Genomic DNA, 8,238 nt, shown 5'->3' with positions numbered 1-8,238 from the left:
TTGTCATTTATTCCGCAGTTGAGTAAATTTCCTTAAAAAGTATAGAAAATTTATAGTACGAAATGTGTATTTAGTTAATATTTTTCTATTGGGGGAAATAATGGAATAAGAGAACTTTTAACCTAGAAGGTGTAGAAGTATGCATTTACCCACATTAAAAGCTGTTGAGAATTTTTAGCTAAGCCACAAACCTATAGATGTGTTTCGTGAGCTTTCGTTTGATAGTGGTGGTTCGTTGGATTTGTGCCGAACTGGTTCAACGGGCGGTATGCATAAAACACTGAACCGGTACTGCCTAAAGACGCATTTCGTTTACAAAATTTACAAATCTATCAAAAAGTGTAACCGCTTACGGCCGACAACTTCAGTAAATTAATTGGCTTTCATTGAAAACCAATATTCGGGTGATTGGTTATCAGGGATACCAGGTATATTTTACAAAATGTCTTCACATTTCATAAAAAATGTTCTCATTTGTCTTCACCGACCAGGATTCTGAACCGGTTTTTGATTTTGAGCCAGAAATCAGACAAGATATTTGAAAAAAATTGTCTTCAAAATGATGACATGTCTTCGCATCTGGCTTCGCTGATGGTTACCAATTCTCACTGAGAAGTCCAAAAAATTGTTTTGGAAAATCATTCAACACGGGTCCAACAACGGACGCCTGTTAAACGGTTATTTGGACGTCGTTCTACGTTGGTCCAATGACCGTCCTTCATTGAACGATTTTGAAGTCAACCGTTCAAGAGAGGTTTAGCCGAAAATAGGTTATCAGCAAAAACCGGTTTGCATACAAGTGTAGATATTGGTCGTTAGAGTGCAACCACACAAATTTAAACCTAACGTCAAATGCAGCCAGCGCGATCTATCAAATGCAGCCGTCCGTTTAAAATGTGCAATAGAAAAAAAAATGAGAAAAAAAATATATCCGCGGGCCCGTCCCAGCCCCCTAAGAACCGTTCATGAAAGGTCCCGTCAAAACCTTTCAATAAAGGACGTTCGTTGGACATTCCTACCAGCTAGTTTGTCTTCAAATAATACAAATGGTCTTCAGAACACGTCAAATGTTTACGAAATGTTTTCACATCTTGCATCATGCTCTGACGCCAATTTTGAATTAGTTATATTCATGGTTACTAGTTCAACTGTTTTTACAACATTCGCTCAAATATGTGGTAAAGTGTCTCTCTCTCTCTCTCTCTCTCTCTCTCTCTCTCTCTCTCTCTCTTTTGTATCACCCGATTTGAAAACGGTTTCCTTGTGAATTCTTACAGGTATACCCTTGGCTGTCAAATCCGTGGTTTGGATTCAAATCTTTAGTCAGGCCATTTCTTTACTGAGCGCTAGCGCCCTCTGTTCAGGAAAGAGGATGCGATACTGGGTCTTTTTCGTGCTGGTAGTTGACGCCATTTTTACAGCTGTAGAACGCCTCGTCAAATGGAGTGCTCCTTGGCAATCTGGCTCAACTATAATCGGCCGTAAAGCAATAATTTTAATGCATTTTTATTGCCGAGCAAAGAAGATAGGAATGACTAACAAAACAAAACATAAGAGACAGAATTCGCTTTGTTCGGACTAGGGCGTTTGTTTTATTCTTTCATTCGCCATCGGTTTATACAATTGATTGGAATCGAATGTTAATTTGTCCAGTTGAATGAACCAGCATCCAGAAAACCAGTAGTGGGTTGTAATTTTGATGCTTATTTAACGCATGGTTGGATCGTAATGACATGTGAACTCAACTGATTTGTGAACACATATTTTCGCTGGAAGAAGCGAATTTCGATTCGTCAGAATCAAAGCAACGTGGGTTGGTCATTTGAGTTGTCCTTGACTATGCACTTGTTTGTTAAAATTCGGTAACTATTGGCAACAAAAAAATCCCAACATAAACACAAAGCTTGCGAAAGGGGTGTCGATTTTTTTTATAGTGTGATTATTCTAGCGAAGAAGGTTCAACACAAAAGACACGATAAAATGTAGAACAATTAGGTATGCATTCGGTTTGCTAGTTTTCGTCCATCGAAGGTCCTTGAACTCGGAAAATATATCGAATATAAACATGCATACACGTTGCATTTGTAAAAGCAGCAAAGCAAAGTAGTGCCGCGAGCATTAAAAACTTCGAGAAAAGATATTAGAGGCATTAATAGAATGGAAAACCAATTAGCTTTACGATCTTCTGCGCTGTCTGAACCAAAGAAGAACGGCATTAGTACAACACAAGAATGATGCTAGAAGAGGATTTCTTTGTTTCAGTACTCTCCTTCCTTTTTAAGAGCCAAAACATTTTGAAATCATTCCATGTCTGCATACTATGAAACAAATAGTGCTCCCTATATAATACGCAAAATAAGGTAGCACGCACATGGTCGACCATAAAATTCAACAATCTACTTAGCGTCAATTTCATTGTGCGATCTTGTGAATCCGTTTTCGGATCATTTGAGTTTCGTTCGTGGAAAATATTTCGATACGGCCCGCTACCCTTTATTGTCTGAATACTGCCTAATCTTTCTTATACTATTCATAATGTGTCAGAAGCTGTTTTAAGAACTTTTGAAAATATGCGTATGAAAATTATAACAGTAGTTGCTACGCCAACCAATAGTTGTTTATAGAGCATTAGTTTATCCGAAAGTCAAGAAATAAATTATCTTTCTACCTTTATCTATTAGTTACCCAGTTCTGCTAGTTTTGAGGTATACCCTCGATGGGCTGGCATATTTATACTTACACCATTTTGCTTTTTATACACATTCTCTTATATGTATATCGTTATATCTTGTGTGCCGCTGCTGAGCAAACTGACACCGTGCCGTGCTAGAATAACGACTACAGGCTGAAAATAAATTCAATCAACCGACCGATCTGATGAGAAGGCGGATAAACCTTTGTCTTCGTTCTGTCTTCCACAGACGTTCCATGAAGTTATGCTATAAATTTAATCAAAATTTAATTTAAAACTTTGCGCCTTGTCTGCGGTTCTCTCATTTTCGGGATTAACATTAAATCGAAAAGGGGTTTCAGTTCAGACAAGAAAAAACAACAAATCAAAGTCTGGAGTGGATTCAAAATTTTAATTAAAATTTATATTCCAAGTTTGACGGTTTACGAGTTTGATTCCATGGAAGTACTTTACTACAGAAACATGCCATCCTCTTCCTAACGTTAACCTGTGATGGATTGAGATATAAGATATTACTAGTTATACTATATGTATTTTCAATTGCCAAATCAGATATTAAATTAGACTGGTTATGTTTTTTTTCTAGTTGATCAATTCGTGGTATATCTGTCAAAGCTCACAAACCCGGCGATGGCGATTGCAAAGTGGAATAGTGTTGCAAAACTGCCCTGAGAATACTTTTTTTAGAGATCTCTTTATTGGCACTAAATTTATTTATCACGTAATAAAAATTTGTATTTAGTACTAATAAAGTGCTGGCTGACTCTCACTTAAGAATATGTCACTTAACGTTTACTGTGGCCCATGTTTGAGGCTTTCCGCTGCTCTTCCGCACTCGTCACTTCATTTTGTTGATATTTGATTTTGATGGTTCGGTGATTGTTGACAGACGTTCCGTATCTCCCAGCAACATTGGTTTCGAGGAAGAAGGTATCGGGTACAGCAGTTCGCTTTATTGGCAATCGAAATTGTAAAGGTTCCACTGGTTTCAGGGGACGCGCGACACGTTTTTACTGTTCCATTCTGCTAGTGCAGTTTGTTACTAGTGCTATTAAAAATTTGTTGCTCTTTTACGATTTGTTTGTGTAATTTCCATTTCAATTGACTCGTTTTTCCCGTCAAGTCTAGATACTCTTGTAAATCACTACAAATCAACCTGCTCATCTCTTAAAACATCAACGTCATTAGTATTCGAATACATGTCTCAAGATAATCATTTCAAATTAACTTTAAAGCCAAACTAACAATAAATTAACGAAAAACCCCTTAAAATGTCAAATATTTCCAACGTTTTAATCCTAAGGTTTCTGTCAGAATTTTGTATTTTAAACACAACATAAATTTCATTCGGACATTTCCCCTTCGTTTCTCATCAACAATTTTTACGATCGATTTTTCTTCAGTCTGTCTAATTTTCTGAACTTTGCTTTACGCCGTCAACTCATTATATCTAACCCGAAACTGTTAGAGCGGACGCAACAAATAGTGTTTCTATTTTGCCTTCGTTAAAGTTGAAACAAGTCTCATGTGCTGAACGCGAGCATTTCTGATGGTCCCCTAAGCACCTTGAACCCATCTCGAACGAACGAATCTAATAACAGCAACAACAAAAAAAGAAAAGAACAAAATTTTAGTCGCGTTTCAGGTTTCATCCACTATAAATTACTGTCACATGACAGACGGCCATTTTGGTTCTCTGTTCGTTCCACACATCGGCCTCATCGTCATTGGCATGAGAACGAAAGCGAATAAAAAGAACGATAAGCCCAAGAGCGACGGAACATAAAACTATGCAGCATGGTTACCAGCACCCAGCATGGCGCATGGGGCCGAGCAGCTTTTTCAACTTGTTTTAATTTGATTCCCCCACTGCCTGTAGCCGCGGGTTAGTCGATTCGATTTCTTAGAAAATCCATTACGGAATGAGAAAAAAACTCATAATTAATAGTTTTTTTTTGGTTCAACATAAAAGGTTCGTTTTAGTGGGTATTTGATAAGTCAATTACATTAGGGTATGAAAGAATGGTTGGAGTGGGTTTGGCTTGGTTAGTTCGCAATAAGATTCTTTTTCTTCGTACAAACACAAACTGATTACTAATTACAAGTGAGGTATGAAGTTTATTGGAAAGAAAATAAAGATTACAACGAAACTACATATTTTCAGCTCACGGAAGCCCTTCCAAACGTTACTATTGAATAATTGTCATGATTTTTTTGAAATGCATATGTGGATTGTAATCCATAAATATAACGCAAAACGAAATATATTACGATTTGATGCTTTGCTGTTCGTCATTTAGGGTAGATTTAAAAAAAAAATAATACTGCCAAAGTAGCAGTCTGTTTTTGATGAAATACAGCATTTTTTTATTTTTTAAGCTCAAGAGCTTTTACTTTGATCAAATTTCCAACAAACCGTGTGTCAATTTGTGGTGATACGTTTGTCGAAAAATTAAGAATATTGTTGAGTCGTCGGTAGTCAGCGATTTTCATCCGCGTCCCTTAGCACATATTCTATAAGGTGATTCATTAACAGTACTATCTTTGAAAATGAACCACCTTGGTTATGCAACTAATTTTTCCGATCTTATTTTATTACAAGTAATTAAGTACACACTTAAAAATATTTATATCTCGTAAGATGCACATAAAAGGAGCGTCACAATCCACATGAATTTACATTCAAGAACGTGTAAAAATGTGCTTTGTTCACAATTTCCATCTCCATGCAACCGAGTACTACATCAAAAGAGACACAATATTTTATTTCACATGTAAAATTCCATTATTGCTCCATTCCATTATTGATTACGTCAAATGTAATTTTCATTTTTTCTAAGTGTGTAGTCTTCATTTTATTATAATCAGAATTGCACATATTTTGTCGTATATAATTTTAAATGTTCTTTGATTTGATGGCATTGTAAGGGAACACGTATCCGTATTGTTTATTGTTTATTTTACCAACTAGGAAACCAATCCACTGGGCATTTAATGTGCGTGAACAATATGCATGGTCTTGTCTGAGTGAAATGATGACTGTTCAATCATGTATAAGGGTTGAGCATTGACGGTTCGCGAGAAGAATCAGAAGCCAATTACCGATTTGCAGCAGTCATATCAGCACGAAGAACATATGGTCGGTGTTAAGTCAGACCGGACTAAGTCGCAAAATTATGAAAAATGAGATAATGATAGCACTGTATAAAGAATTTCTTCAGCTACATTGGACTTTCACCAGATTTGAAATATGTTACAATAAGCAAATGCAATGACAAAAATTAATTTCAAATTATAACGTAAAGGATGCTGCGATTCAAACTTTAAACTCGTTTTTCTCGAAATCAACACAGTGTCACTTAGTCCAGTCTGACTTAACACCGACATGTTTTATTGACATATTCATTGGCTGACTTTTAGTCCATATCAATTAAAATAAATTAATTGTTCCCATTGCATTGAATACTTTCCTATGCTTTGAAGTAGTGCATGCATTAATCTGCCCATGATCGCAAATTAGTCCTATAAAGATAGAAAATCCTACAGAAAACGGGACAAATATGCGATCACGGACAGTATATTATTGGCATGTTAACTATATTTCTTCATGAGTGTAAAAATATTCTAGCTTGATTATTGACGTATAAGAGGACAAGTTAGTTTCTTTTCGTTCTTATTGTCTCCAATCTTGTTCTAGTAATTAGTGTTTTTACACTAATTAGTGTCATCGGTTGTATATTCGACATGCAAAGCTAGTCGTTCAAATGGCACTGACTGACTAGACTAACACTCTCTGCATAGCAAAAAAAATAGGAACGATTTTTTTCACTGAAAATACCCTATTCCTCCCCCTCCTTAATATTGTTGCAATGACTACGCATCATGTTTTACTGGCATACTTATATAAACCAGAAATCGTTTATTTGTTCGATAATCGATGCGTAAGCTTAACTGAGTTGAGTGTTTTTTGAACATTGGCATTAAATAAACACTGAATAGTTCCTGCGTCATCTGATAATGCCTGAGGGTCCGCTTCTTTGGTTGTCGCTTTCGTTCATGCTGTCAATACCGCTACTGTCTCGAAGTTTGTTAATTTCTGTGATTTGCTTCTTCAGTTTACGGGTTACGGTCATGAAACCATCCTTCTCGCTTCCTGTCTATCGCTAGCGGTACTTATTTTACGGTTTTTATTCTGTTTATTTGAAACGTTGCTTTGAAGGTGCCGATTTTCTCGGTTTTACATGTGAAATTTGTTAATACTAGCATAAGTTCCATTTCCCCGTAACCCTGTGGTACTCACGTGAATTGCTCTTTAGCCGCTGATGCTCAAAGAAGATTTCGCTAGAGTTTCTAAAGATGTTACACTAAATACAACAGCGCGAGCGCTGGGGTTGTGTGTGCCACTTCTTCAATAGCCGATCCTTTCCAAAAGTCTACAGGAACACAGTTCATCCGCAGGGGGACACTTTTTGCTTCATATTGACAATCATTTATATTCTCGTTTGACACACTAGGAATGAGCAATGATATTTTTCTTTTGCAATTTAATAGATTGCCTTATTTCGAAGACTGCATATCAAGAAGACTGGCAACTCTGTCCAGCATCTGGAGATAGTAACAGCAACGCCACTTGCGGGTAAAGGTGGTACTTCCCATAGTGATGCACACACACACACACATATACACTTTTACATTAAGCTTCCCACCTTCCTACAGTAGAGGCGCTGTAATCTTTGTCGCTTCTCGTTTGTATTGGGGAAGGAAAGAGATATTAGTCTTCTTGATATGTAGTCTTCACTTATTTGTAGCTGTGGACCAATTTATAGTTTCTGATTGGAGCAAGATGAGAAGGTAATCTTATTAAAGTGACAATCTCTATGGATGTAAGAGCAATATAAATACATTTTTGATACATTTGAAAATGCGGGGAAAGGGAGGTAGAGTTGTACGTAGGGAATATAACTTACAGACTTATCATCTGATTGTGGATCTCAAGACGACGTACGATTCAGTGAAACAAAACGAACGGTGACAGATGATGTTAGAACGTTGATTACAGGAAAAAAAACTAATTAGGCTGATTCTTATGATGTTGAAAATATGGTGTGGAAAGAGATCTATTATCACGAGCTCTCACATGTTTGTTGGCTTCGAGGATAACATCGACATCATTGACGACGAAAGCAGCACAGTGAAAGAGGCATTATTTGTTTTCAAAAGGAAGTCTGCGACATTGGGACTGACTAACTAGACTCTAACAAGACAAAATCGGGCAAAAACGTGGCGTAGCGGTTTTGGTTCCGAGGTGGAAATGTTTTTGATTTTATAAATCTTGTTAAATGTAACATGGGTAATATCGCCACGGGTAGAACATGCGCGATGTGGCTGCGAACACGACTTTTTTGGTTTGTGTAGTCAACTGAAATCTGGTAGCCTGCAGTCGGGTACCAAAACGATTGAACATAAATAATTTCGGCATGAAAATACAATTAATTAGTATTACTTAAGTAAGTTGGATGAGTTAAAGAATTACACCATCGCAGAAT

This window comes from Topomyia yanbarensis, chromosome 1, assembly GCF_030247195.1.
Source record: "Topomyia yanbarensis strain Yona2022 chromosome 1, ASM3024719v1, whole genome shotgun sequence".
In the NCBI taxonomy this organism is placed as follows: Eukaryota; Metazoa; Arthropoda; class Insecta; order Diptera; family Culicidae; genus Topomyia; species Topomyia yanbarensis.
Note: the sequence above shows the minus strand (reverse complement) of the source record.